The sequence below is a fragment of the Quercus lobata genome, chromosome 2 (assembly GCF_001633185.2).
Source record: "Quercus lobata isolate SW786 chromosome 2, ValleyOak3.0 Primary Assembly, whole genome shotgun sequence".
Lineage (NCBI taxonomy): Eukaryota > Viridiplantae > Streptophyta > Magnoliopsida > Fagales > Fagaceae > Quercus > Quercus lobata.
Genome location: NC_044905.1, coordinates 2,770,632 through 2,783,638, shown reverse-complemented (window position 1 = coordinate 2,783,638; position 13,007 = coordinate 2,770,632). Strand labels below are relative to the sequence as shown.

Here is a 13,007-nt window from a genome sequence, read left to right as displayed (position 1 = left end):
CTTTTTGCAATTTCCCTCCATTTCTTATTTCATCTACCTTCCATCAATACTTACTTTAATAATATTTATTTTTTCTTCTCCTTCACTTTACCAATATCATAGAAAAAACTAAAAGATGAGTTCAATATTCAACAAAAAGACAAGAAAGAAAGATGAGTTCAATCAATGATTAAAGAATATTTATAAGAATATAGTATTCAAGAAATTATAAATAAAGTATATTTATTTCTTTTGTTCTTAATTTATTTTTCAAATATATTGAAATATGATGTTAATATTTATTTTACCAATACTTACTTTATTAATATTTACTTTTTCTTCTCTCCCACTTTACCAATATCATAGAAAAAACTAAAAGATGAGTTCAATATTCAGCAAAAAGACAAAAAAGAAATATGAGTTCAATGAATGATTAAAGAATGTTTACAAGAATATAGTGTTCAAGAAATTATAAATAAGGTACATATATTTCTTTTGTTCTTAATTTATTTTTCAAATATATTGAAATATGATGTTAATATTTATTTATCATTTTTTAAAAATTATTGTAGAATCAATGGATGAGAATTTTGTTGCAAGTGAGATTCATCAATTAGTTCCAATGAGTTGTTTTGACTTAAATGAATTATCTCAAGAAGGTATACTATTTTATTTTATTTATAGTTTATATTTCATTTATAATTGAATATGATGTTGATTTATTTATTTATTTATTTATTTTTTATCCTTGTTACAACATAGAACAAATGAATGATATTGTAATTGCAAGTGAGATTTATCAAAGTGTTTCAAGGAATTGTGTTGACTTAAATAAGCTTCCAAATGATGGAGAAAGTAATGACATTTGTGGGGAGGAAATAGTGGTTTAGAATGAATATCCAATAGAAGAAATAGGAGTTATAGAAGAAAATGAAGATATTAATTCAATAGAAAATGAGTTTGAACCTTTTGTTGGTCAATGTTTTCTTAGTGAAGAAGAGGCTTTCATTTTCTATAAAAATTATGCAAATCGATATGGTTTTACAATTCGAAAAGGTTGTTTTGTCACAAAAAATGGAGAAAATGTAAGACGTGATTTCTTTTGTCATTGAGAAGGTAGACAACAATTAAAAATAGTGGATTCATCTAAGGAGCAACGACATTTGAAACACAAAATAGCGAAGTACTATTTTTAAACTTAAAATAATTTTAAAAATTACTATTTATGTTTTATTGTCTTAGGACACTAAATCTCTAACACCTCTAACCCACTACTAATCAATAAATATTTTTATTTCTTTCATTTTGGATTTTATTATTTTTACTATTTAAATAAAATAAATGTCAACTCCATGTAAAACTCTAAATCTATGGGGAAATATAGCGGGGCACCAACACAACCCCACCAATTCATGCGGGTTTGTCCCAACAAAAAGTTGGTGGACTGAGGGTGGGGCCTCTTACATACTTACTTTGATATGGCTAGTGCTACAGGACCAGGAAAAAAAAATTCAATGACTCAAGCTCTTGCCATCACATATACAAATAGAAATTGCGGACTCAAAAGGAATTGGTCATTGTTGCAAGAAACAAGATTTTATTGTCATGATACTTATTGACCTCATATCATCTTGAAATGTTACAAGTATAGAGGTTATAAGAAGAAAATGTAGTGCGAATGTGTATTTGTCAAAATTCACACTCAATGAAAACTTGAAATTTAAAGATTTTATTGATGTGATCTTTATTTTTCCTAGAGTTTTAAAATTTTGATTTTACCTCTTGAAGATGTATATTGTTTACATCAGTAGCCTCTTCATTTATACTTTTCCACTAAGTGTCACAAAATAATGTTACATGTGTTTAGTTTGTCCAATAAAATAATGTCATGTGACAGAATAAAAATGATATGAATAATAGTCACAATTGATACTTATAATAAATTTTGCTTCAAAAAAAAAAGATACTTATAATAAATTTCACAATAAATTTAGTTTTTCACAAATACTTATAATATAGCATTATTTAATCATTAAACTTAGATAATTGTTTGTAGCAAGGAGCCAAGGCTCCATGGTCAAAAAGTTATTCATTGTGTAGTGTAGGCCTTTACGAAAAAAAAAAAAAAAACGTTGTGCGGCTCTTTGTTTACCACATATCCATATGACGACAACATGTGGCTCTTGTCTTCCTTTCAACTGCTACACTGCGATAAAGGGAGGCAAGTCTTGGTCTTCAATTGTACTGTTTCTTCTCTTTCAATTCACTACATTTTTTTTTTCTTTCTTTCCTTCAGTTTCTCTCAGATCCCATCTCTTTCTCTATATTTTTTCTTTCTTTCTTTCTTTCCCTCAACAGATAGAGACCACTAAAATCAAAGAGAACTCAAGCACGAAATGGGGATGGCTTCAAGGAACACCCGATCATGAACCACGCCTGGCCGACGCACCCATTTCAAGGCCCCTCTTGTTGTCGGCAACAAATAGTTGTTTAGCTTTGAACGGTTCCAACGCCGAGATTCACAACTATTTAAACCCATATCGATTTCTTTTTAAAAAATATTTAAGTCATAATTTTTTTTATTGATTATATGTTCTGGGTTTGTTCTAGTAACATCTGAAATTTGTACGAGTTGTAATTTTTGTAAGAGGATTTTTTTTTAATGAGAATTTTTGTTAGAGTTTGTTTGGTGGTAGAGTGTTGTTTTCAGTTAACTTTTTTGAGTTGTGTAACTTGTGTTTCAACTTTCGAGGAGGAGGAGGAGGAGAAATGAGTGAAGGGTAGTTTAGTCTTCTCAGAAAAATATAATTTGTCAGATGTTTTTCTCTTCTTTCCGTAGAAGTCATTGCTGTCTTGTGGAAAAGCAAAACAAAATTAATAAACTATTCCTTTATCTGTACGGTTAATGTGTGCCCTAAGGGCACACGTTAACCGAACCTTAAATACAATGGGGATTGGGATCAAAATGTGGATATATTCTGGACATGCGATGCAACACAGAGGCAGCCAGGCAAGTGTCTGTATTGCTTTTGGTTTGCACAACCTTATTGAAAAATGAAAACCTTTCCAATATTGCGTCAAGTTATTTAGCGTACGTTAGGAACAATTTATTTAGCTGGAATTAGAATTGCTAAAAGTATAGAAAAAAAAAAGTTAAAAGTTAGTTGAATAGTATAATGAGACTCATAAATAATAGTACTAAAAAGTGAAATTAAACTCATGAATAGTACCAAAAAGAAACTAAAAACTAAATAAGCTGAAGGAAATAAGCTTATCCCAAACTCATCCTCAATATCAAGTTTGAAATGTAGAAATATCAAAACTTATTAGAGCATGTTTGGTAGACTGTAATAAACACTGTAATGTAATAAACACTATATATGTTTGAACAGCTCTTTTCTTTTCTTTTCTTATTAATTAGGCAAATACATTTTACTGAACATATCATACATTTCATAGAAAATTCATATTGTAAGGGTCAACTATTGTACACATCCACAAAAGTACACAACAAAAACACAATGACAAAAAGGATTAAAAGAACATTCCATTGCCAACAAGATGAGCGTATCTAACATTTATTCACATTTCGCTTAGGCCTAGCCTAGGGCCCCCTACCAGAGAAAGATCCCAAATGTTTTGGGGATAAATCATTTTCAAACTAAATATTATTTAAGGAATATTTAAATAAAAAGACATATTTAAAGTTCTTGGCATATTGCCTTAAGCTTCAAATTGTATTGAGCTAAGCCGGCCCTGTTTCAAGGCACAATCTTGTAAATCTTCATCTTATCTATCCAAGCAATCAATGATATCTTAGAGTTCCTAAACTCCAAGAATCCAGGGTCCGTTTGGTAATGTAGTTCTAATAAAGTTGTTTATATTTTTTGGAAATATGTATAGGTAAAAAAGTGTGTGGAAAGACATGTAATATTGTTTAAAAACTGAAAACATGTGTTAAACATATGTACCAAACGGGCCCCAAACTCCTTACTCTTATTCATACTATCAACAAAATCTCCTATCACATGCATCAAATCCACAAACCTCCACACACCAACGTCCTCCAATTTAGTGGGTTGTAGCTGGTTCTCTCTCACAATCTCATCTCACACTGGACCTTTATCCTTCATCAACTCCACGAAGCTAACTTTCTCACCCTCCTCAAATCCATAATTCTCAATCCCAAATTTGTTAGCCAACACTTTCTAAAGATGCCTCCACTTGAATACACCCCCGTTATTACAATTAAAAGCTTCATTTCTCGCTTTAGGATCGACCACAACCCAAATTTGTTGCTCAGCAATAAGATTAGCATCTAAAGCCATAGAGTAATTCTCCAAGCCTCTTTGCTTCCCAGGAACTTCAAAGGAATCCCCTCGTGCTTACATATAGTTGCATACACACAAAGTGTACCAACTAAATTCATCAAACTATAAGGTGAAAACCCAAATGTAGTATTAGCCCAATGAACCGACCAAGGTAACCCCTTTTTATTCTTAACTTCCTCTAATAAAATATCTTCTTGAGTGTAATAAAAATTGGGCACGTTCAAATGTGATATATCCTCAGTAAAAGATGGGATATAGGGTTTGATTTTGCCAAAGGATTCAAATGGTCCTAAGTAGCATTTGGCACCTATTAGGAGACAGATGTGTTTGAGGTTCGGTGCATGGAGAATCACTACCTGTAGAATATTGCGGAACATGGTACCGTTGGTTTCACAGTTTTGGGCCTCAGTGGGCTGATTAGCCCATGTGACATAGAAGATGTGGGTCACATCGGTGAGTTTGGAAAGCTTGGTTTGAGTTTCATTAGGGTCAAAGACATCGCATTGGATGTACTAAATTGGGTAGTCTTTGTTCCAATTTGGGCATGGTCGATGTGCGACACCATAGACTTTCCAAGGCCTACTTGGGTTATCTGAGAGTTGTAAGATTTCAGCTAGGCTGTTGCCCGCAATGCCAGTCACACCAATCACCAAGCCTACACTTTGGTAGCTTCATGGTGGTTTATAATCTTCATCATATTTCTCCTGTAAAATTCATAATGAAAGAATTAGATAAGAATTAGAATGATATTTTGCTGTTGTAAAGTTGTTACCATAATCTGATAATCAGTTCATTATTTTTAGTTGGATTAACGTAGGAGAAGTACATGGCTATATATAAGGAATTGGGTGTCGGCTTGTTTTTTGTTTTTTTTTTTTTTTTTTTGGTAGTTTATTTGCTGAGTATGAGATATATCATCTAATTTTCTTCTTCAAATCAATTGATGAGTAAAACAAAAATAATTAGGTAGATATTTATTCAAAACTCTAAATAAGTTTAAACTTTCGAGGTGATCAAATTAAACCCTGTAATTATAAAAACTAAAGTTAAACCCTATTGTAGGGTCCGATTTTTCTGATCTGGCCCAGGATGCGTGGGACTTTAGACCAATGAGCCCCCTACAATGAATTTGTAGAGAGTGGGCCAAAGAGTTAGGTTTTGGTGTATGGACAATAGTTGTCATGGTGTTTTACTCGATAGGATGAGATTGACTAAGTTCATCTGGAAGAATTGGTCTTTGGTACAATTCCGGGAGCTCTTCCTGGTCCCTTTCGTGTGTTGGGGGGTCTTCGCCCCGCCTCCTCTGCTTCTCTTTCCTCCCCTTTTATAGTAGTTTTCTTCCTCCTAAATGGGGTCCCTAGGGTAGGTACCTGTCCCATCAGCCCTTCCCTCTAGTTGTTGGGAGTGGTTGTAAGGACAAAGAAGTATGGCCGTGTCAGGCATAAGGCATTGAATGCAATAATGGCAGCCTTTCCTCTAAACACTCTCGTTGTCCTTTTCTGCTTTAGTACTTTTCCTGCTCCATGGGATGATAGGGAGTGTCACTACCGGTGGCAGGTTACCTCCTCCATCCTTGGCTACACTGTGCCGAGGAGGGCTCTCCCAGTGGCCGAGGAAGGGCTTTTCCTCCCTGCGACCGATGAGGGATTTTTCCCTTGGGCTGGGCCTTTGGCCCAATATAGACATCGACATGGGCCTAATGGTCTTTTACCCCCCACAATAGCCCCTCAAAATCCTGCTGTCCGGCTCCTCGGGCGGAAAGGAGGGTTTTGGTGACATCGAGCCTCCGTCTCGGCTTGCCACGTCAGGCCTTCCACTAAAGGCCAGAGCCTCTTCGTTTGCCTAAGGCGCGTTTCCAGCTGTGAGACATTCTTTTAATCTATCCAAGCCACGTCCCTGTTGCTTCGGCATACGAGGCGTACTTTAATGAGGGTCCCTTCACGAGGTGACATAAATTCAACGGTTGAAGATCACTTTGGAAATTAAGCGAGATTTATTTCGCTCGTAATTCCTTTTTGGAGATTTGGGTGAATTGATTGCCACCAAGTTTGCCTCCTACATAAGAAGCACGGTGGGAGGTCATTCCCTTTATTTGTAGACCCTTTGAGCTTTTTAGATTCCTAACTCTCTAATTGTTCCCAAAGTCCCCATTACCAGTGTGACTGAGCTTTAGGAGGTGGAATGGTCAAGGCTAAGGTGAGGGTGAAGGAACCACACCCTCTTTAGAAGCCTTGGGTATCTTCGAGATTTAGAATGGCCCGGTCAGGGTAAGGGAGACAAAGGCTCAAGACATTTCTTCTCCTCAATAAGGCAAGAAAGGAGCCTCTTCTTCCTTCAGCCAAAATCTGAAGCAGGTGGAGGTCAAATCAGATTTTTGGTGCGACAGCACTGGGACTTCCATCCGGTGCCATGTGTTATGCACGTGAGGGCTTGGACTTCCCATCGTCGGTACCATCCGTGCTTGCTCGATTGCTGCTAGAACGATGCTTGCTCGATTACTGCTAGAGCAGGTATGGGGATTTGGCATCCCCGCTTCTTCCTCTCTTCCATCATTGGTGCCATCCAGACTTGCCTAGTCATTGCTAGAGCAAGGTTGTGGACCAGGTGCCTCTGCTTCTTTTTCTCTTCCATCACTGGTGCCACCCAGGCTTACTTAGTTGCTGCTAGAGCAAAATTGAAGGATCTATAATTCCCGTGTATTCCCATTTTTTTTTTATAGTTAGCTTATGGCATAGGCTTGTCTAAGCCCTTTTATGTATATTGTACTATCTCTTTATCTAATAAAAGATGATTTCATCGCATTTTATGTATCCTTTCTTTTCTGCAATAATTATTTTGTGAATGAATGTGCTGGTGTCTTTTCTTTTGAACCGTACTTAGAACCAATGCTTTTGTCGGTAAAGAGTTATTACTTTAAGCTTATCGAAACCCATGGGCACAACAATGCCGACTTTAAATAGGTTAACTATATAGGACTAACCGGGATAACAGCTGCACGTTCTGTATTGCGAACAGGGTGATTGCTTGAGGACGTGTAATCTAAAATAGGCTGTCCAAGGGGGCTGCTGGGTACTAGGGTTCTTTTCCTCATTTTAGATGATATTCATAGTTTTAACTTGTTTTAGGTATTTGGTCCGAGGACCGAGGCTGACTATACCTGGTCTAAACACTCAGAAAGGCACCATTGTGTGTTAGTTCCCATAAGGTCGGGGGGTCGAGGACCATACGAGACCTCCATTCCGCCTAGGACTTAGGTCTTTCTTGAAGTTGCTAGTTTCCCGTAGGTTTGAGTCCGAGGACCATGCAAGACCTTGGTTCTGTTTAGCACTTGGTCATTAGAGTATCTAGTTTCCCCATAGGTTTGAGTCCGAGAACCATACAAGACCTTAGTTCTATCTAGCACTTAGCTGTTAGAGTGTCTAGTTTCCCCACAGGTTTAAGTCATAGGACCATGCAAGATCTTGGTTCTGTCTAGCACTTAAGCTCTTGGAGTGTCTAGTTTTCCCATAGATTTAAGTCCGAGGACAATGCAAGACCTTAGTTCTGTCTAGCACTTGGCCGTTAGAGTGTCTAGTTTCCCCATAGGTTTAAGTCCGAAAACTATGCAAGACCTTGGTTTTGTCTAGCATTTAGGCTCTTGGAGTGTCTAGTTTCCCCATAGGTTTGAGTCTGAGAACCATGCAAGACCTTGGTTCTGTCTAGTACTTGGGCTCTTGGAGTGTCTAGTTTCCCCATAGGTTTGAGTCCGACGACCATGCAAGACCTTGGTTCTGTCTAGCACTTGGACGTTAGAGTGTCTAGTTTCTCCATAGGTTTGAGTCCGAGGACCATGCAAGACCTTGGTTCTATCTAACACTTGGAAAGATTCCGGTTTAGCCCTCTGCTTCTTTGTTGTAGGGAATTCAGCGAACCAGAATATTAGGGGTCTCAAGAGTAAGCCCCTTGGCAAGTGCATGGGGGCGCATATCTAATGTCCGAAACCCCTTGAACTGCGCTGTCTAACGGTCCTCCCCTCGTAGTGAACACTTTAAAGCGTGACCTAAAACGGAGGCTGAGCCATGATAATGGCGGTGTGTTCCTGGAAATGATGGGGGGGTTTTGCGCAGCTCGCACCACTGCCAAAATGATCCTCTCGAGGGATTCTTGTTGATAGGAGCTTGACCGTGACTAACTGTCATATTCGCCAACGCACAAGCTCTTCCCACAGACGGCGCCAATTGTAGGGTCCGATTTTTCTGATCTAGCCCAGGATGCGTAGGACTTTAGACCAGCGAGCCCGATACAATGAATTTGTAGAAAATGGGCCAAGGAGCTAGGCTTTGGTGTATGGACAACAGTTGTCATGGTGTTTTACTCGATAGGATGAGATGGACTGAGTTCATCTGGGAGAATTGGTCCTTGGTACAGTTCCGGGAGCCCTTCCTGGTCCCTCTCGTGTGTTGGGGGGTCTTCGCCCCGCCTCCTCTGCTTCTCTTTACTCCCCTTTTATAGTAGTTTTCTTTCTCCTGAATGGGGTCCCTAGGGTAGGTACTTGTCCCATCAGCCCTTCCCTGGTACTTGTCCCACCAGCCCTTCCCTTCAGTTGTTGGGAGTGGTTGTAAGGATAGAGAAGTATGGCCGTGTCAGGCACAAGGCACTGAATGCAATAATGACAGCCTTTCCTTTAAACACTCTCGTTATCCTTTTCTACTTTAGTACTTTTCCCGTTCCATAGGATGATAGGGAGCGTCACTACCGGTGGCAGGTTACCTCCTCCATCCTAGGCTACACTGTGGCGAGGAGGGCTCTCCCCGTAGCCGAGGAAGGGCTTTTCCTCTCCGCGACCGAGGAGGGATTTTTCCCTTGGGTTAGGCCTTTGGTCCAATATAGACATCGACATGGGCCTAATGGTCTTTTACCCTCCACACCTATAGTTTCTAAAAAAAAAAAAAAAAAATTGCTAATGGATTAATGGAACTATTGTTGGTCCTTTTTCGTTTTCTTAATCCTTGTACAAAATTCATAATAGCATACGTGTTCACATGTATAGAAAGAGTAAGGGAATTTATACTTTTGCAGCACTAATAAACTTAACCAATTAACTGTTCATTCTAAAACTACTGTAGATAAAGAAAAAAATAGATGAAGAAATGGGGTACTAGGAACTATAATAAGAGGATTGTAGATAGAATCATAAAAGCTTAATTTTTAGCAAAAGAAAAACACTGAAGATATTTGAGTTTGTTTTGTTTACTAGCTTTCTGGTTCAACTTTTCTTTTTTGATAATCTGGTTCAACTTTATTTATACAGAACATGAAAGAAAATTCCAAAATCCAAAAGAAGACGGTCTAGATATAGATGGCACAAGCCATAACACGTATTCACAGCCTGGTTCAACTTTATATAGAGCATAAACGAAAATTCTAAATCCAAAGGAAGACAGTCTAGACATTGATGGCACGAGCCATTACACAGGTGCACAGTTTGGTAGAAAACCTTTCCTAGCTAGGTTACATCAAGTTATTTGAAGTGCAGAAATATCTGCGATATTGGTGTGGATCATCAAGAGCGATATTTAACTGATGTTCTTCATGTTGATTATAGATATTTTTTTATATATTGAAAAAAAAAATCACAAATCGGTCAAAATATCCCATTCTAAACACATAAAAAATTATGTACATGAACCGATCCAAATCTTAGTCTTTTTATGGATTGGACCTGATGAATTATAGTTTTTTTTGTTGTTAATAATTTGGACTTTCATTAACGGAAAAAACTAAGGAACAACATAAGAATATCAGTGTAAGGTTGAATTTAATCAACCATCTTGTTGGCTTTATTTCGTGCCAAATTTACTTGTATTTCAGCATTTAGTATCCTTGTATTTAGGTAGGATTCTTGTAAGGGTAGTGAGTGAGATAGTGTGAAGAAATGCTCAAGTGTGTGCAAAAAAAACAGAAACTCGTGACTGGATCTCGTGGGTGACTCGCGGTTGCAAGCTGCTAGAACCTGCACACGTGCCAGGCATGCCAGAAGTTGAAGCATCATGCTAGCTGGAGCACTACAGGACAAAATAGGACAACTAGTTGTTCAATTATCTCACGACTCAGTCAAGCCGCAAGCCAGCCCTGTTTTGAAAAATCTAACTCTTCACATTCCATTCTCAACCAAGTATAAATACCCCTCATACCCACGAAAGAAAGAGAGCTTCCAGAGAGAATTTTGAGAGAGAAACCCTAGAGTAAAACAAGATTGATTCACCCACAATCTTCACATAAGAGACTTTTCAAATTCCTCTACTCTTTTCCTCTCCATTGTTAAATCCTTGAGAGGCCTTTTACCAAAACCTTTTCTCACCATATCCATTACTGTGAGAGGGCTTATGGTGTTCTGGGAAGCAGTTAGGAAGGAACCAATTTTACATTGGTTGATGTTATGGTCAAGTAACGGAATCCGGGAAGCTAGAAAAGAAATAGGTTCGGCGCAACTTCGTTGGAGCAAGAACCTTGGAGGGCTTAGGTACACTGGGTAGATTAGGCTTGGAGGGTCTATTACTGTTCATGTATCCCAACTACATTTTTTAGTGGATTACTTACCGCTTGGAGGGCGGCGGAGAGGTTTTACGCCGAGGGCTTCGGTTTCCTCTTCGATAACACATCGTTGTGTTGTCCTTGTGTTTGTATCTCTCTTCCCTTAATCTTTACCTTTTATTTTCTGCTGTGGATGTGATTTTAATTGGCTTTAGATTGTTTACCAATTCTATTTATAGTTTGTGTTCATTTTCCGCACACTTGTTGTTTGTCATAAAGCTTGAATTAGTTATTTTGTAATTGGGGGCTAAACGTTTAAGGGTGTTTTGTACACTATTTGAACTTTCAATCAGAAATAACAACATGGAGGCTAGACTTATTATAAGAAAAAGACCTTCTAGGGCTGTACCATTGCAAGCTCACTCTCTCACCCTCCTCTTCAAACCCATACAATACTCCTCAGTCCCAATTTAAAAATGCTTCCACTTAAACACATCTCTATTCTTACAATTAAACTCTTCATTTTGCCCAAAATTGTTGCTCAATAATAAGATTGTGTTTGAAAACAGTTTATTTGTGATAACCTATTTGTATAGTGTTCTTTTAAAAAAATATAGTTTTTAGTATGTATGACAAAAAGTAAAAGGCAAAAAGCAAAAATCAAATAAGAAAAAGCCAGATGCACTCTAAGCATATTATTCCGGATTACAGGACAAAAAAAGAAAATTTTCACTTCAAGAAAAATGTTTACGATGGATCAGATGATCTTCACACAGATTCATCCAAAAATAAAGATCTTCACAGACAATAATCTATTTTAAAAAACCTTTGCAATTTCAAGTTCTGATCTGATAAGCCCAAATATTTGAAAAACTCAAGCTTTGGCTTAATAATCTTATGTGCATTGAATAAATAAAATGTTGGATGCTTCATGGTCAAATCTGATATTTGCTGATCTCTGAAACCATGAGTTCTAAAGAACTCATCCACATTGTATGCATCACTTTCAAGCAAACATGGGTCTTCCTTAGGAATTCTGCCAAGGCTAGTACTAGAAAACCTCAATGACTCAAACAACTCCAAGTTGGGCTTCAGGGTATTGTCTAAATCAACCAAAAGCAATACTGGACGACTAGTAATTAAATTTCAGTTTCATACAAAATGCTTCTTCAATCCAAAGACATTGATAGTAAACAAACAAAACCATTCTATAGTTCATGAAACTAGAAGCCCAAAACATAGTAAAAATTAAACAGAGCTCTTGATCAAGATTGCTTTAGCTTCGAGATTTGTAGTGATCCCTCCCAGATTTCAAGTAACAACTCATTCTGATTCTTAGAGAGAGAGAGAGAGAGAGAGAGAGAAAAAAAACAGTGTTTACACGGTAATTAAAGCGGTGGCAAACTTGTAATTAAAGCTTTTTTAAAAATTTACAGGATATGCTTCCATGATATATAATAAAGTACTTTGTAATTCTACCTGTGGCAAACTTGTAATTAAAGCAAACATGACTTCAATTTTATTTTTTATTTTTTAGGTAAAACCATGAGATATAGTCCTTCTAAAAAATAAAATAAAATGATATAGTGTTGTACATCATATTAAAACATTTGAAAACATTCTCATTAATAGTTTAAATATTAAGAAATAATTAATGAAAATTAAACAAAAAATACTAAAATCATATAATGTTTTCAATAGTTTTTTTTTTTTTTTTTTTAATGAGAACGTTTTCTACATACTTAAATTATAAAACATTATACTTTTTTTTTCCATTTTCGTTGATTTCGGTCTTATGTGACAAATGAAATGCTTAGGTAATATTGTGTATATTTGTCTAAAAATATTTTTTTATAGACTTGAATTTTTTTTTTTATAGGATATAGGCTTAAAATTTAATTGTAAAAATTTGTAAATAGAATCACATGATATCAAATTATTATTTGGGGTTTATTGATAATTTAAATAGTTTATTTGTAATAAAAAATTTATAGAATTATGAAGGGATAAAAATTTTAATTATGGTTTTGTTATACATAAGAAAAGAATAAGTGAATCAAGCAGCTCATGAACGAGCTCAAGTCGCTCTAAAAGAAAATGAACTAAGCTTAAACATATAATATTGTTTGGAAATAAGTTCGAGTTCAGCTAGTGTTCGAAATAAAATTGAATGATCGAACTTGA

The 13,007-nt window shown here is 36.5% G+C and overlaps 1 pseudogene; it reads right to left on the bottom strand.

Annotated features, from left to right (window-relative positions):
• Positions 1–3,740: 3,740 nt before the first annotated feature.
• On the bottom strand, positions 3,741–6,941 carry LOC115977986 (annotated as a pseudogene).
• Between the last annotated feature and the right edge of the window lie 6,066 nt (positions 6,942–13,007).